The sequence below is a fragment of the Callospermophilus lateralis genome, unplaced genomic scaffold (genome assembly GCF_048772815.1).
Source record: "Callospermophilus lateralis isolate mCalLat2 unplaced genomic scaffold, mCalLat2.hap1 Scaffold_113, whole genome shotgun sequence".
In the NCBI taxonomy this organism is placed as follows: domain Eukaryota; kingdom Metazoa; phylum Chordata; class Mammalia; order Rodentia; family Sciuridae; genus Callospermophilus; species Callospermophilus lateralis.
In genome coordinates, this window is record NW_027511570.1 from 4,301,457 (window position 1) to 4,319,573 (window position 18,117).

At 45.0% G+C, this 18,117-nt stretch overlaps 1 pseudogene; it reads right to left on the reverse strand.

The window, feature by feature from the left end:
- The window catches only part of LOC143386142 (inactive serine protease PAMR1-like), a 54,958-nt pseudogene that overhangs the window by 27,120 nt on the left and 9,721 nt on the right, over positions 1-18,117 (reverse strand).

Genomic DNA, 18,117 nt, shown 5'->3' on the forward strand with positions numbered 1-18,117 from the left:
ATTTTGACTTTTCTTGTTCTGCACCTCTCATCCCAGGGTGATGGTTTCAGTGCATGACAATTTTGGGTCTCAAACTTCTATTAGCACACAGGACATACACACGGTTTTAGTTATCAGATACCCCAACCAATTATTTCTGGTTACTGGGATAAAATGTCACAGTCCTTGGGACCACACATTCATGGTGCTACCACATGCAGCCGTCAGCATGACACATCCTAAGGATAAGGATTAGATCTGTCAGAGGCTTGTTCACACTCAGCACATTCAAGTCTCTCTTCTCTCTTCTTGGGTCTAATAGTGGAGGAAAATCACATGCTGATTTCATGTTTTGGAAGTGCATTATTTTCTTGAGTTGGTTTTTGCTGTTTGGATGACTGGGGGTTATTATTGCACAGCTATAAGACTAGAGAACTTGAGTGGTTCAATGTTACAGTCATGACATGACTCAGGAGCTGGGAGTATAGGTCAGTGGTAAATTGCATCCTTAATATGCTGGAGACCCTAGGTTTTATCCTAGAACAAAGAGGAAGGGAGGGGAAGGGGAAAGGGAAGGGGTGAATTTGGCTCAGGCAGAAGGTTGGGCCAGGGCTTGAATGGTTGAGAACAAGGAGAGCTGTCCTGGATATAACCAGCTGGATCCTCCTCTCTTATGTCCCACCCCCTGCACCCCCTTTCTTTCCAGACCTGCCCAAGAACTACTAAAGGAGGTTGAAACAGGTCTCACCAACTCGGGAGAATCTGCTTCAGAGAAAGACAAGGCGTCCTCTTTCCCTGCCTCTCCACACTCCCAATGCACAGCAGTCCTTCAGAAAACATTAGTTTGTGCCTCAACAAACCTCATCTCATCCTTATAGGATACCCATGTTATTTGCCGCCCAATTCAGGAAGCTTTAAGTGTGAGTGAGGATCTTATTATATTTAGACAAAATGCACACACTGAGACAGACTGTCCACAGAAAACTGGAGCTTGTGGTCACCTTACATATTGACCATGCTCCATGTAGGGTTTCAGACTATCCCACACCACATCGGACCCATGAATGGTGCCCTGGAGGACAATTCGAAACTCCAGACCTTAGGATGGACAGGGAGCTCAAACCCTGAACCACAGGAGAGCTGACAAAGGTGGCTTTCTACAGCTGACTGTTTCCTCGGTGTTCCTGAGCTCTGAATAGTATGTGAGACTGCTGTGTCTTTTTTGAGAGGTATTTGCAATAGGTTTGGGCTAGAAATGTCAAGGGGCAAACGTTGGTACTCCAGCAGCCCTGCCCTTCTGAGGCCACTCAGTTGTATCCACACCCTGCGCCATCTTGGACAGAGAGTCCTAGACACCAAGAAACAGCAACCCCGAGAGCCCCAAAGCCCTCCCAGGCCCACCCACGAGGGTCCTCAGCTCCACCCAGGAGGCATACTCACGGTTTTCACAGCGCTGCCCGGTGTAGCCTGCCAGGCAGGCACACTTATAAGATCCAGCTTTGTCAGGGAGGCAGGTGCCGTCATGGAAACAAGGGGACGAGGAGCACGCTGTAAGACATAAGGCGTCCTAAGTGCCACTGTACATCCCTAAGTGCCTCCTCTCCAGGCCTGGAGGCTTCTTGACGTCTTGGTGGTTTTCTATTCCTTATACGGAATTCATGTTACCCTGACCTGCTAATGCCTAAAACACGTAGGTACTCGTTACATGTCAGAGGTTGCTGATATTATTCGATCTTTCTGAGGCCCCCAGAAGGCGACGCTAGTCTGAGGGGCATAAGACAAAAAATAAACAGGAGCACTGGGTTCTGTGGCTCAAGCCTGCAAACCCCAGTGACTAAGGAGGCTGAGGCAGGAGGATCCCCAAGTTCAAAACCAGCCTCAGCAACTTAGCAAGACCCTGTCTCAAGATAAAATCCAAAAGGGGCTGGGAATGGGGCTCAGTGGTTAAGCACTCTTGGGTTCAATACCTGGTACCAAAAAAATAAACTGGAGCATTAAATAAATGAAAGCAGAATCATGCTTTGCATCTCTTGGATGGGTAAGCATCCTTGGGTAGCTTTAGATCACCCTTAAAAAAAAAGAGACAGTCACTGGAAGATAATCTTTATGACACCATTAAAGGTGTACTTGAGAATCTCCAAACATATGTTCTGTAGCCATTAGTCCTTGTGATGTTGATATAAGTTCAACTCAATAAAGGTTCTGGCCTCACATGTACTGGGGAACTGCTCCTGGCATTAATGGTAATTAACCAAACTGCTTTGCTGTAGAACCTCTCAGTTTAATGCCCTATGCATTATGAAGTTCTAAGAATGCACATAACATTCAGTCTTCCCCAAGCTTATCTGACCTCATAACCTGCTCTTTACAGAGCACCTTAAGGACTATATTTTCTACAAAAAGACATTGAAAACCCCTATGCGTGTGTTATCACCATTCCTACGTTGACAGAAGAAATGCATCCCTCGATTCAGTGGAACAAATCTGTACTGAGAGCTTGCTCTGTGAAAGGTACCAGAGAGACACAAAGACAAATAGGAGATTCTATTTACCAGGTCAAGGTGATGTAAAGAAAAATATACAATTGTAACCCAAAGCATGGTGCAGTTAGTGTATTATCAAAAAAGAACAGAAAGTGCTACAGAGTGGTCATAAAAGGGCAAAGTCACAGCTCACTGAAGCAAGAGAAAGGGTTTAGCCAAGGATGGACAAGGTGATAGGGATTCTGAAGCATGGGTTGTGATATGCAGGTTTGAGACAGGTGACCCTAGCCAGAGGCAATAATGGATATAAACTGACAAATGGAGTATGTGAGGAGCAGAAATGGTGCTGGCTCTTTGCCAGGGCAGGCCAGTGTTCCCTAGATTCTTAGGGGAGCAGGGAGTCGAGGAGACCATTTCATAAGAGGGAGACCCTCCCTCCATCACAGGCACACAGGTTGGTGAGCCACCACTGCCCCCAACCAACCTCCCTTAAAGCTGGCTCTGCCTGACAGACCACCTCACAGGGGACCAGCAGGGTGTCATCAGGGACAAGGACCGACCACCCACAGCAGCAAATCATCTGGAACTCCCAGGCCCTGCACAGCCCCATGGGGCCCGGCATGGACTGGAGACAAGAACAACTGCTGAGAGCTGCTGTGGGCATCCTGCTAAGGGACAGGCAGATGAATGGAGGGGACTGCAGAAACCCTGACTCTACCACCACTACCACTACCCCCCACCCCACCCCCTTCCACCACCACCCCACTCCCCCACCCCACCCACCCCCGCTTACCTAAGACTCACATCAGAACTTTCATCCTAAGGGAGCCATGATGAGGAGAAGGCCATCGCTAGTTTGTTTTTATTATTATTCAGTATTTTTAAAAACTTAACCTTTGAGCCTGAGCTTATTTTGTAAAACCGGCTGCAATCTGATCTCAGAACAATGAGAACCAGGCTGATTCCTTAGGACTGAGTACTTCATCTTGGCCAAATCCTACTTCCAAATACGCCAAAAAGAGCAGGATTTAAAGTCAGGCTTGAGCTCCTCATCAAGTTTGTCAGATTAGTTTAAGACTTTCGAGACCTATTTTACAGATGACTAATGGAGGCCAAGGGTACACTTGGGTTGGCAGCTACTGGTGCTTACTGTGCATTACACTGTGCTAACCACTTCCTCTATTCTAGAGTCTTCTTAAGGACCAGCATCTATTACCATCTCCTTAACAATAATTAGGAAACAGAAGCCCAGAGAGAGAGAGAAGAATTTTCCCAAAGTCACACGGCTTGATCTGCCAAGGATCCAAGGACAATATTCTTTACCATAGTGACCCCCCACCCCCGTAAGCTGTAGCGTCAAACTGCTTGCGTACAAATTGCTGATTGCACCATTATAGCTGTGTGACCTGGACACATTATACAGTCTCTCTGTGCTCTACCCACATTATTTATATGAAGAAGATAAAAATTTCTAGTTCTGGTTCCAAAATACGCCTTGCCATTTCTCTCTCTCCCTTTTTTTTTCTCAGTGTGTAGGTTGCTTCCAAGAATGCAACATGCTAGGTTTTAATAAGTCTGTGCAGGGAGAAAGGACTTACCTGGAGCAGATTTTACTGGAGCAAACCATAAAACGCTACACAGTTGTCTCTGTGGTCTTTACCTGTGATCTCCTCGTAGATGGCATGGAAGCCATCAAAATTCTTGGAGCCATCCGAATGGAAGAGGATATGGAGCGAGGAGCCCATGCTCCTGATGGGAGCCGGCCGCTCGTTGCCACAGAAAAGCTTGATGATGGGGCTGTCGCAGCTGTCTCCATCACGGACCTCCACATAGTTGTACTGGCACATGTAGTCAAACTCCAGGCTCAACATGACAAACCTGTGGGTGGAGAAGATGACAGAAGAAACAGGTGGGCCCTGGGCAGTGCTAAGATCCTGGGGCCTCTTCAAGACCTGCCCTTATGGAGATGGATCTCTGCTTTGGAAGACAGACAATAAGCAATGAGAGAGCAGAAAAAACAAACAAACAAACAAACAAAAAAGGCAAATTCAGTGAATGCTAAGCGCCATGAATACAATGAACCAGATAAGAGCATGAAGTGAGAGTCTCATCTCTGACACTGTGGTCAAGGAAAACCTTTCCAAGGGACTTAGTAGACCCTAGTAGAGAGGAAGCAATGCGATGAAGCTAGACCTGTAAATGTCCTGCCTAAGAGTGGTCCAGCGGGGGAATCTGTGAGTGCACTTGGCATGAAGAACTGAAGGAGAATTCAGGATACCGCCAGGGGACATCCTTGAGTGAAGGGGACAGTAGCATGCTGCCTGGTGAGGGGTTCAGATTTGATTCCAAGCTCAACAGGAAGCTGCTAGAAGGTTTCAACACGAAGGTGCTGTTGGAATTTAGGACCTTTAAAGACCACTCTAGCCACTCTGAGAGGAGGAGACGGTAGCAGGCAGAAGCAGAAGCAGGAACCCCAGTCAGGAGCCTGGACAGAATCCCAGTGAGACACGTGGTCTGAGTAGAAGGGGGGCTCTGGGGACAGAGGGAGATGGGTGGCCCCGAAATTATTTTACAGGCAAGAAAATAGATTTTGTGGTAGCCTGGCAGGTGACAGAAAGGGAATGACTGATGAGCTTTTAAGCTAAATATTGTGTATATGCTTCCAAGTGTTTTCATGATTATCATTACTTGGGGCCAGAAGGCCCAAGTTTAAATATGGAAAGAAATCAGGCCTCTCTCCTGGGCTGGTAATGTGCTTCTTAATCCTTCAACATTTTATTTTGGGGGCTATTTCTTTTTGGATCTTCTCCTGGATCTTGGAGAAGCTTTTTAGAGGCTCTGAGAGAACATCTATCTTGGTCTCTCAGCTGCTGAAATGTTAATATGCAGCATTTAACACCTGCCTTAGCATCCTGGGAGACCCAGTCCTGAGCCCCTTAAGCAGAAGACTGTGACCCCCTAAGTTCCTCCTAGAACCAGCCCTCCTCTGAGAAAGCCCAATTAATCAGCTCACTCCCAATCCCCAGGTCCTCATGGTGTGGGACACCAGCTACCAAGGCCTGCTTTGATAAGGATGGAGAAGGTTTTGCTGGGTCCTTCCAATTCAGGGAACCATGTTGCTCCTCCCGGATGGCAGAGCTGGCCTGCGGGAACTCAGGGTACATTCATCCCCCCAGAAAATGTTTGTTGAATGTTGTACCCTACAGGATCAGGAATCTCAATCACCTCCGGCCTCACCACAACTAGAGAAGGGAAAAACTAAGTAGAAATCTTAGGGGTGATGCAGCCACTCTGCTACCCTGGAAGAAAAGAGGGAGGTATTTTTCAGGGGTGAAGAGTAAAGTGTTAATGGTGAACTTGGTCCATGCCACTATGGTCTCCTTGATGCTTCTCAATTGTGACCCCAACCCTTACCTCAGTTGGATGATAAACCCAGGTTTGGCATGAATGGTCCACTCGCAGTGAGCATTTAAGGGGTAACTCTCCAACAAAATCTGACCCTTTGGGACTCGAAGAACCTGGCCACATCCTGAGAAGAGAAAAAGGATTGGGATGGGGAGATTGGGGTCAACACAAAAGAGATGGAGAAAGGAGCCTTTGAACTCATCCCACACCCCTTAGAACAGAACAAAGAGGGAGAAGGGAGAGGGAAACCAATATTTTTTTTAAGCATCTATCCATGTATGAGGCCAATTGCACAAATCAATTCATTTAATCCACCCAACAGCTTGGGAAGGGAAGTGCTATCATCCCAGTTCTCCAGTTGGGGAAATAGATCATCAGAGAGTTAAATCAATCACTACTCTAGTCTATAGGTGACTGAGTGGAAACTCAACTCTAACTGAATATAAAGTCCAAGCCACTGTATGGTACCACCTCTCCAAGACTGAGCATGACCTACCGCCTAGCTGCCTCCGCTTCAAAAAGCAGACTCTCCCTCTACTCCTCTCCCTTGCCCCCTGCCATCCAGTTAGAAAATCTCTGTGAACCTCTCTATGACCATCTATGTAACAAGTGCCTCTGTAATAAACATGTGGAGGGAGAGATGATCTTCAACCACTTGGACAGTATTGATGGTTTTCAGGTTGGTTTTTCTCGCTCCCAAGTACTTTTGCTCAAACTCTTCTGAAGAATACCAATTTTAAAAATGAACATTGAAAACATGGATCAAAGAAGGGCTCCTGGCTTAAGAAGAAGCGGGGTCCCTAGGCCCTCCACCCTCACCTCCTCTAGTCCCTTGAATTACCTCCAAAAGAATCCTTAAGATTTGAAAAACACTAATTTTCTTTTTTTAAAAAAATAATTTGTATTGTTGGCTGTTCAAAACATTACATAGTTCTAGATATATCATATTTCACACTTTGATTCAAGTGGGATATGAACTCCCATTTTTACCCCGTATACAGATTGCAAAATCACATCAGTTGCACATCCATTGATTTACATATTGCCATACTAGTGTCTGTTATATTCTGTTGCCTTTCAGATAAGCACAGATATGGAAGATGCACTCTATTTTTACAAAAGAGTGAGGAAAATGTCTTCAAGTGATTTTATAGGAAAAAATTATTTGGGTCATGTGCATAAATTATATTCCTTAACTGAGGTTGGCAAACCGTGAGGGGGGTCAAATCTGGCCTACTCCCTGTTTTTGTAATAATGTTTTATAAATAAAGTTTTATTGGAATACAGAATATACATTCATTCATGCATTGCTTATGGCAGCTTTTGCTTTACAGCAGCAGAGCTGAGTACTTGTGACAAGAGGTAGGAGGCCCACAAAAATAATTTTTTTTATCTAGACAATTACCAAAAAACAGTTTATCTATCCCAGTTCCATACAGAAATCCAGACTGACGTCATAAAATAGAGATATGCAGTTATATCCCAACCCTTCCTCAAAAAGGTATAAAATCTCATAGCTAAAAAGAAACTGTTAATATCAGTGGACATTGCTCCATGTCAAGATGGCAGAAGAAACATGCCCACAGTGTCAGGCAGAGAGCCTACACTTCACTTTTGGAAAGCTGGAGCCCTGAGTAAGGCTTAGTACTTCTGTGAAAACTACCACTAGGTTGCATAACACAATAGCTAAACTGTGGAACCAACCTAGATGCCCTTCAATAGATGAATGGATTTTTTTAAATGTGGCATATATCCACATTGGAATTTTACTCAGCAATAAAAGAGAATAAAATCATGGTATTTGCAGGTAAATGATGGAGTTAGAGAAGATAATGATAAGTGAAGTTAGCCAATCCCCAAAAACCAAATGTTGAATGTTTTTTCTGATATAAGGAGGTCGATTCATAGTGGGATAGGGAGCAGGAGAATGGGGGGAATAGACAAACTCTAGATAGAGCAGGGGGTGGGAGGGGAAGGGAGGGGGTATGGGGTTAGAAATGATGATGAAATGTGAGGGACATTATTATCCAAAGTACATGTATAAAGACAGGAATTGGTGTGAACATACTTGGTATACAACTAGAGATAGGAAAAAATGTGCTCTATATGTGTAATAAGAATTGTAATGCATTCTGCTGTCACATATAAATAAAAAAATTAATTAAAATTTTTAAAAATAAGAAAACCATCTGAAACCAAAGTGTGCATTTAGAGAAGTGTGGTTTTACTACTCTCTTCTGGCTCTAGCCTGCCCGCCTCTCCCTATAATCCTGATCTCCTGGCGTCAATCCTTGCCCCCCAATTCTATTCCCCACACAGCAGCAAAAGCTGCATGTAAGATAAATAAATGAATCAGGTGGCATTATGCTCTCTTGATCCAAGTCCTCCAAAGGACTTCCCACACTGTCCACTGCCCTGCCCCATGGGCTACCCAGACCCATGCTGGGCTCAGTCCTGTCTACTACCAGCTTACTTGCTCTGCTCCCGTCACGCCAGCCTTCTTTCTGGTCCCAGCTTCAGGCCTTGAACTTGCTCTTCCCTTAAACTAGAAGACTCACGTTCTTTCACCTCCCCTCCCTCTGGGAATTAGACTCACTGCAACTTCTTCAATGAGACCTTCCACTTCCAGCTGAGGTAGGTCCTCAAGGTTCTACAGTCGCCCTCCTGACCCATTGTGTTTTCTTTTTAACACACATCACTAGCTGAAATTATTTGAGACTATTTTCTTGCATCCTTTTGGTAAAGCTAGCTTGTATATCTAGCATGGTACCTGGCATATAACAGGTGTTCAATAAATATTTATTAAATGAATGAGTGATGATCTTATTATAAGCCATTCACTGGCTAAAATCTTTACCAATGTCATTTCATTTAATCCTCCTTAGAAACCTGGGAAAACAACGTTCGGTCTCCCATTTCCCAGGTGCAGAACACTAAGGACAGAGGAGTTAGGTGACTTCCCCAAATTCAGATGGCCAAGAAGCCAGAAGATTTTATAAACTGCTGCACTCGTTGTAAAGTGAAGAACAGAATCTTTGGAGTCTGACTATCTGTTATGGCTTACATATGAGGTGTCCCCCAAAAGCTCACGTGTGATTCAATGCAAGAAAGTTTAGTGGTGAAATGTTGGATTCTGAGAGCCTTAGCCTAATCAATGTATTAATCCCCTGATAGGGATTAACTGCATTGTGACTATAGGCAGGTAGGGTGTGGTTAGAGGAGGTGGTCATGGGGGACATGCCTTTGAGATTATATTTTGTGAGCTAAGCTTAGACTTTCTCTCTCTGCTTCATGATGGCCATGTCGCAAGTCACTTTCCTCCACTTTCCTCCACCTCCCGATATCTTCCGCCATGATATTCAGCTTCATCTCAAGCTCCGAGGAATCAAGTCAGCCATCTTTGGACTGCGACCTCTGAAATCATGAGCTCCCCAATAAACCTTTCCTCTTCTAACTGTTCTTGTCAGTTCCTTTTGATCCCAGCAGCAACCAAGCTTATTAAAACACCACCCTCGGTTTGAAGCCCAGCTTTCTCTCCACTAGCTGTGCAGCCTTAGGCAAATTATTCTACCTCTCAGAATCTCACCTGAGTCACATGTGAATTGAAGTGGCACCTCCTTTCACATGATTTGCAAAGGGCTTGAATCAGAGTACGCATGAAAAACCCATTATAGAAAAATCAGTAAATGTTAGCTTTTGCTACAGGGTGCAGAGCAGGGGGGTTGAACCTTGCTCTGTCTGGTCCTGATGCTGGGTCTTGGCTGGTACGATGAGCTGTCTCAGGGACTTGCTGACCAGCCCTCTCCCTCTCCACTGGGAAGCAGGAAGATTTTTCCTCCTCTTTCTAAAAGAGACACATGATATCTTGCACCCTCCCAGCTTCTGCTTCTTCCTGCACACCTCACGCGTTTCATCGCCCACATCTGCCCATCTGCTGCAGGGCTATGGAAGTGCTATGCTGGGTGTGAGAGACAAAAAAAGAAGTCCTCCCCCACAGCCCCCGCCCCTCCAGGACTGGCAGCTTCCCTGGTGGCAAGGTGTTAAATTCCAGCCCCTAAAGGGGAAAAAATATAAGGGGGAGAAATGAATTACAGTAGAGGGGGTAGAGAGAGAAGAGGGGAGGGGAGGTGGGAGGGGGGATAGTAGAGCATAGGAAAGGCAGCAGAATACAACAGACACCAGAATGGCAATATGTAAATCAATGGTTGTGCAACTGATGTGATTCTGCAATCTGTATATGGGGTAAAAATGGGAGTTCATATCTCACTTGAATCAAAGTGTGAAATATGATATATCAAGAACTATGTAATGTTTTGAACAACCTACAATAAAAATTAATTTAAAAAGAAAAAAGATAAATAAATACATATGATAGTATAGTATAGTATATTTTGACATATTACACATACCTAGAAAGTTCCCTTTCTATATATTTTGTCATATATAGTCTTTTTATGAGGTAAGTTCCTTCTATCCCTAGTTTCTCCAGCATTTTTAATATGAATGGACATTAAATTTTATCAAATGCCCTTTCTGCATCTACTGAGATGATCATATGATTTGTGACCTTAATTCTATTTACATGATGAATTACATTTATTGATTTGTATATGTTGAACCAACCTTGTATCTCTTGGATTAAACCCCCTTAATCATAAAAAAAAAAATTCCAGACCCCACCCCAAGCAAACCTACTGCTGGGAACCCCAAGTTAGAACCAGCAGCCAATGCTGCCAGTCTGCTTCTGGTTTCTTCCCTCCATATGGGAGCTGGAATCAGTTAGCCATGTCCCTGGGTCCCTCCCCAAATCTAAGAGAAGCTGGTGGTCTTCCATTCAGGTCTCCTTGGCAAGTTCATTGGGCTCAGTTCCAGGGTTCTGTGTTGTCTCTGGAAGGCTCAGAGCCCCCAGCCCCACCTGGCAGCCGGCCAAGTAAAAGGCTGGGATTCTAGAACACAGGCTGCACCTTGGTGCTTCATCATATCATTTCTTCTCAGTCTGAAGAGGAGGGCTGAGTTGTCCCTGAGATGGGGAATCACTTCCAACTAAATGGGGACAAAGTGGCCACTTCTTGGAAATGGGCTTGGAGGAAGGGGTATTAGGCCCAAAGACAGAGGAGGAACAGCCCCCTGCTCCCCACATCAAGGAACTCCTTAGACCCCCGCCTCCCCTCCACTCCTGCCTCTACTTGGGGAATTGGCGGGCCTAGGTGCAGAGAAGGCTCACTGCACCTCTCTGTCCAGGGCAGAACAGTGAACACAGCCCAATGTCCCTGCCAAGGAAATGCTTCTGGCCAACCAAGCAGGTGGTCCTGAGTCGAAAGACGAGAGTAGGCAAAGGGCCCAGAAGACGTGCTTGGATTCCCTAAAACAGTCTTGCTACGGGGAAATGGGTGTGTGTGTGTTGTGTGTGTGTGTGTGTGTGTGTGTGTGTGTGTCCACACGCACACACGTGCATGCACAAGGGGATCTGTCCATCAATCCAGACCATCCCCCAGGGTCCTCAAGTCCAGGACTCAGTCTCCTATTCTTTTGCTACAGGACCAAACAGGAGGGCTAGCTAGATGAAGCCTGCTTCTACAGAGTTGAAAGGAAATCTTCATAATCTTCATTAATTTCTAAACTAATAAGAGAGCTGGAAGGTTCCCAACAAAAATGAAGACCCCCCCCTCCTCCGCCTTCAGACACAAATCCCGTTATCTCCGGCATCAGGGGTGGGAGGGGATGGCAGGAGAGAGGTACCCAATGCTTCTGGGAAGTGGTTTGGGTTTGTTTTTCTTTAATGTCTCTTAGAAAGAAAAGAAGGACTTTAAAAAGCCATTCAAAGGGAGAGCCATTTGCATTTTTTTTCCTCTTTAAAAGATGACTCAGGAAGCAGATTCAGTCTATGAAGCCAGACAGGGGCTGAACCTCAGGCCGTTGCTTCCTAGCTGTGTGACCCTAGATGAGTTCACTGGGATTTTTTTTTTCTTTGAGCAAAGGTGTTTCATTTGGAAATGAGAATAACAGTAGGTCTCTGCCACGTGGCCTTATTTGCTTGTCTTAAGGATTAAATAAGATGCTCTATATAAAGCACTTCCCACAGAATGCTCAATAAATGACAACAAATATTGTTATTGTTCTTGAATCTTGATCGGAGACTCGGACGATTTTGGCACAGGAATCAAAGGGGATGGTCACTGCCCAGGCCCATCAGAGCTGTACCTCATCTCTGGCTGGAGGCCTAAACCCATCTGGCCCCACCGCCCAGACAGTACTGGTGAAGCCAAGGCCCGGACGATGACGTGGGATTGTCCCCTGCACAGGGCCAGGAGAAGGATGGAAGCCTGCCCTTCCACATGGTTTGGCTCGTCCTCCCATGACCTGCCAGCCCTCAGACAGGCACTCCGAGTGACCTAGGGGTGGTCCCACTGGGAGGGCAGAGAGGAGCCAGGGCTCAGCCTCTAAATGAGCACCTCGGCCCTGATGCTTACAAGCTGTGTGACAGCAGGAATGTCACTCAGCCCCAGTGTCACAGTGTCACCATTGTTAACAGGCTCTGACGGGGCTGCAGGGAGGGTTAGATGAGTCAGAAGGAAGGTACGTGAACCATGCTCATTTCCCAGTGAGCGCCAAGTGACAGCTCTTACCAGTTCCTTGCAGGGAATTAGCAGAGGTCCCGGAGTGACACAGTAAAAGGCTCACTCAAGGCTTGGCCTGAACCTCAATCAGTTGATTCTTTATAATGACTGATTATTAAACTGTTTACCTCCCCCATGACACAGTTCTTAGGATATCAGGGACATTGTCTTGTTCAAATATATGTATGCATTAAACTGATGTTTCAATTGTTGATTGAATGAATAACTGTACGAAATAAAGATCTCCCTGCAATCAAACCTTTTTTTTAACTGAACCCAGAAGCATTTTACCACTGAGCTACATCCCCAGTCCTTATTATAATTATTATTATTATTTATTTTACTTTGAGATAGGGTCTCACCAAGTGGCAGAGGCTGGCCTTGCATTTGCAATCCTCCTGCCTCAGCCTCTCAGGTCACTGCCAATTGAACCATTTTTAAAGCCCCTCTTCCCTATGTCAAATGATCCATCCATTCAATTGAAACAAATGTCCACCAAGAATATTGTCTACCACTCTGCTGCAGAAAGTATTTACTCCCCAAAGTGTCCTCGCACGTATATACACACACACACAGACACACACACAGACACACACACACACACACACACACACACAAATGCACATTAAGACAACTCTGCTAATCAAGTTCAAAAGACAGGGTCTGGGCAAGGGTGGTACAAAATGTCTGGTCTGCTGACTAATTGCAGTCTCTTTGCTAGGCTTTAACTTGGCTGATTTCTATCATCCTGTCTTTAGTTTTCTGATCCTTTCTTCTTTGGTAACCAATAGGTTCTTAATCCTTTCCATTTTTTTTTTAAATCTCAGATCATATATTTATCAGTTCTAGGATTTCCATTTGGTTCTTTATAATACTTTCCAAATCTCTCCTGAAATTCATTGTGTCTTCATTCATTATATTTCTCTTGTCCTAGAGATTCTTTCATACATTTAGTTATCCAAAAGCCTTGGTCTGAAAATTCAAACATTTGGTCACAGAGGGTCTATTTCTTTGGACTGACTGTTCTCTGGGTTATTTGTGGATTATATTGTCTTGCTTTTTCACAACTTCTCCTCTCAGCAACTTCCTGCACTCCATGACCACAAGACTGGGAAACGGCGAGCTTTTGCAATTACAGAAGTGTGTAATTCTGTAGGGCCACAAGTTCTTGAAGCTGTAAGATAGTCTTTATGCCAAACCTAAGACCTGCTTTCTAGTCTTGCCCCCACCTATGCTCAGAAAGATCCCATTTCAGAAAGTACGTGGTGGAAAGGATGGCTTTGCTGTGGGTTTCCTCTAGATTTCAGTTCCACAGGCCAGGCCAGAAGGGCAGCGAAAGTCCACTGGCTTCTCTGCCGGGAGGTGCCCTCCTTCCCTGGCTCTGCTGCTGAACCGCAGCAACTAAGCAGGGAGGAACCATCTTGCTCCCTCGTGCACCTAGGAAGGACGCACACCCCTGGATTTTAGATTCTTTCTAATTCCATATTCACAGATATTTGATGGTTTTAAAGAAAATTGTGATTTTCTTTGGTTTATGTAGTGATTTCTTACTATTGGAGCAGGAGGGGTCTGTCATGCCTCTACGTCCTCCCCAGAAACTGGGTTTTGACCCAGGAATTCTTTGACAATGTAAAATCTACAAAGCTCCAAACATTAATTCCCTGGAGTCAAAGAGTTTCTCAGACAGAAAACAAGGTATCACTTACCATATAATACTTGTCCTGGGAAGACTACCTCATCACGTTCATATTTAATTTTTTTTCCTTAGGTAGTTGTCTTTTCCTATCTTTCTTATCCAGCCCTATATTAATTTTTCCATCCCACCCCCCCCCCCTTGAGATAAAACTCACACCAGCAACAACAAAAGAGCAGCTCTGTTTTGGTAATAAGTACAGAATTCACCATTCGTTCAGCCTATTTAATAGGTAGTCTCACTACACACCAGACCCCATACTGGGAGACTTATAGACAGCACTCCTTCTAGACCTCACAGAAACCCTCTGTGGGGGCCACTATGATCATCCCCATCCTGCAAAGGAGGAAGTTGAGACTGACAAAGACTTAGTAAGTTCGTCCAAAGTCACAGAAGGCATAGAGATTCAAATGCAGGCCCTATGATTCCACACCCAACAGCCAAGGACCGCATATTATTATCCTCAATTTGGACCCAACTCTGTATTATTCTTTTCCGAGAAATCAGGTCACAAAAGGCTGGAGTGACATGAGCCAGTCTGCCTGACTTCACCCAGGTGGTTCCACAGTCTCCCTGGAGGATAGCCCCTTAGGTCTGTGACACACCACTCCCTGAGCCTTTAGCCCTTCCTCCCGTTCTCAAATTGGCTCTTCATCCTTCCCCAGGTGGCAGCTGGCACAAATTATCTTCTCTGATATTCTAACGACACAAACATTTGGGGGCTTGGCTTCCAGCCAATTCCTCTTGCTCCTCTGCCTCTGTCCAAAATATGACTAAGAAGATAAATGTATTAAGGGCCCTGTAATCTCTCCCCCTAAATCCCTTCTCATCCTTCAGGGACTGAACGATTGGGACCACTGGGATGCCAGCTGTGAGTGCAGCATCCTGGGTGGCCCTGGACCCTCACCCTGCCCATCTCTTCTGTGACTGAGGAACTCAGCCTGAAGGCCAAGTTAAATAAACACCCCTCCAGGGGTCAGCAGTGGAGGTCAGCAGAGGGGTTCACTTAAGAACTCAACTTTCCAGCCTGGGAAGCACTAAGAGGAAGCCTTGGTTTTGACTTCAGAGACCGGTACCTCTAATGGCCACATTTGGATCACAGACTCAGGAACCCAGATTTCATGAGAAAATGGCTGGTTCCAGAAGCTGGGCAACAGGGGAAAAGATGAACTTGCATTTCCAGGGAACAAGAAAACAGGGATGTGCTTAAAGAATGACATGGTTGAGCCGACTTGGAGGCTCTTCACTGGCCAAATCTGGGACAATTTGAACATCAAGACAAAAAAAAAAAACTTATGATAACATGATGAAACATAGAAAAATATGGTATAGTAAAAAAGAAAACCATACCTTGAAAACATGATAATCATTCATGAATCCAGATAGAGTATATGGAAGTATACCTTCCTGGAATCTCTCTGTAGATAGGAAATTTTTCGAATGAAAAAATTTGGAAAGGAAAGAAAAAACAGTTATTTCTTGTGATAATAAAATATCTCCAGCTCCTGGGTGTTTTGAGATCACTCAACCCACCCTTGCTGGGCGAGAAGATGTGATTGGTCCTCTGCTGGGCTCTGGCCTCAGGAACTCTGCCCATTTCCTTGAACTCGCTCTAAACTCCAATATAACTTGTGATCCTTTCTGGCCCTTGTCTGTCGCTCCTCCTTCCTAGTAAGTGAGGCTCTAAATGGTACTCAGGGAAAAAAAATGTCAGTGCCCTACAGGTAGACCTCAGCAAGGAGCCCACCTGCTTGTTACTGGGAAATGGAATTGACCAAATTATGTCATGTGCCTTTATGACTATGTCACATTATATCCCACTGCTATGTATAATTAAAATGCACCAATTAAAAAATATTTTAAAAAATTAAACAAAAATAAATCTTCCTCCTTCAGGATAATGGGAGGCCTGAAAAGATTGCTTGGGTGCCATCTACTGGTCAAATGCTTGTACTGCCATGTGATCCTTGCTGTGACTGAGCCATGAGTCACCCACGTGCTCAGTTGTCTTTAACACAGAAGGCACCACAATGCCCAGGTCCAGGCAGACATTCAACAAATAGTGAAATGAATAACATCTTCCTATGAATTCTCATACTTAGGCAGTGCCCATAAGAACCTCATAACCTTATCACACTGATGTCTTCTTGGGGTCAACCTACTTAGGTTTCCATGGATGGATTAAACATTCCTTGAGGGTTCATCGTATTACTTGGTGACCATCCCAGTACTTCATAGGAAATTTTCCATAAGCACCGTGACTGTGGCTTTTTATCTCCCATCTCGACCTTATTTATTTTTAAAGTTGCTTTTTAAATTTTTTTTAAGATATGGATCTTTATTTTATTCATTTACTTATACATGGTGCTGACAATCGAACCCAGCGCCTCGCACATGCTAGGCAAGCACTCTACCACTGAGCCACAACCCCAGCCCCTTATTTTAAAAGTCTTAAAAAATGATTGTAAAACTTGTTTAAAAGCTGTCTCTACCCTTGGCCTCCATTTCCTCCCCTCCCAAGTCGCTACTGGTAAGGTCCCCAGTCACCTGCCAGCTGTTAAATATAAAAACCTCTTTCCTATCCATGTCCTGTTCTCCTTCTGTCTTATTTGGAAACTCTTCTCCCAGCTTCCAAAACACGGCTCCCTCTTGCTTCTCCCACCTTTCTGGCTGTTCTTTCTCACCTCTTCTTATTTCCCTTCCGTTGGTCTCTCTTTCCTCTGTCAATGGCTCTCTGCTGTCTGAGGCTCCAGGGTCCCTGGGGGATCTCAGCTAACTCCCATGAGTGTGTCTTCACCCTCCACGGTTCTCTTAAGCTCCAGGAACCTGTTTCTAAATGCCTGTGGGGTCTCTTACAGATGCTCAGATTCCCACTGATCTCACGTGGGACTCCCCTTCTCTCCCCCACACACCTCTTCTCCTCTATTACCCACTCAACAGCACCCACTTCTACAGAGTTGCTCAGACTAGGAAACTCATGACCCATCGAGGTGCTCCACTCTTCTCTCAATATGTCAGTGAGTCCTGTTACTTCTTCCTTTAAGCTTCTCTCACATCTTGCCCCCCCCCAACACCCCATGTCCAGAACCACTGAAATAGCACTGCTAACCACCACCTTTGACATGCTCTTGACTCCACCCCATGAACTCATTATGTGCTCTAATGTCACTTCCAGGTCAAACCATTCAATGCACACCACCCGCCATCCTCACAATGAGCTCCAAGATCTGTGTCCAGCATCCTATGCCCTTTGCATCTTGTCTCACCTACCTTTCCAGTCTCACTTCCCACCACTCCCTCATACTGCCACACAGATCTAGGCACACCTGACATCACAGGCTTCCCTGAAGACTCATTTCCACACCCTGACCATGCAGCTCCCTCTATCTGGATATTGTCCCTTCTGCCAGCACCTGTGCAAAGGCATAGCCCAGAGCTTTCCCTGCCCCTCATTGTTCTCTGACTTTCTCAGAGCCCTTAATTCAAGCCTCCTTCACACCTCTTCCTAGGCTTCCAGCTGCACCTGAACAACATCTAAATTCTTTACCTAACTTTTGTCCCTACAAGGCCATGTATGATTGGAAACCTGCTGATCACCTCAGCTCCTTCACATCCTCCTACCCCATTCATGCACAAAAACAAAGAGCAGTCTTCTATCGGATCCAAAGCATGGAAAATCCTGAAGTTCTTAAAGACTCCAAAGATCAACAGAAAATCAAAAGCCAAAATAAGAACTCTTTCTTAAACTCCTTTTGAAAGTATTTTTATTTTGGACCTCCTATTAACTCAATAACTAAGGAGCATATGGAAAATAATGATAAGTACATTGCATTCATGGAGTTTTTGATATTGCTAGGAAGACAACTAATGTTTCACATGCATCTGTCTCATTGAATCCTTCAACCAGCCCTATTATTTCCCGTTTTTAGAGAGGACATTG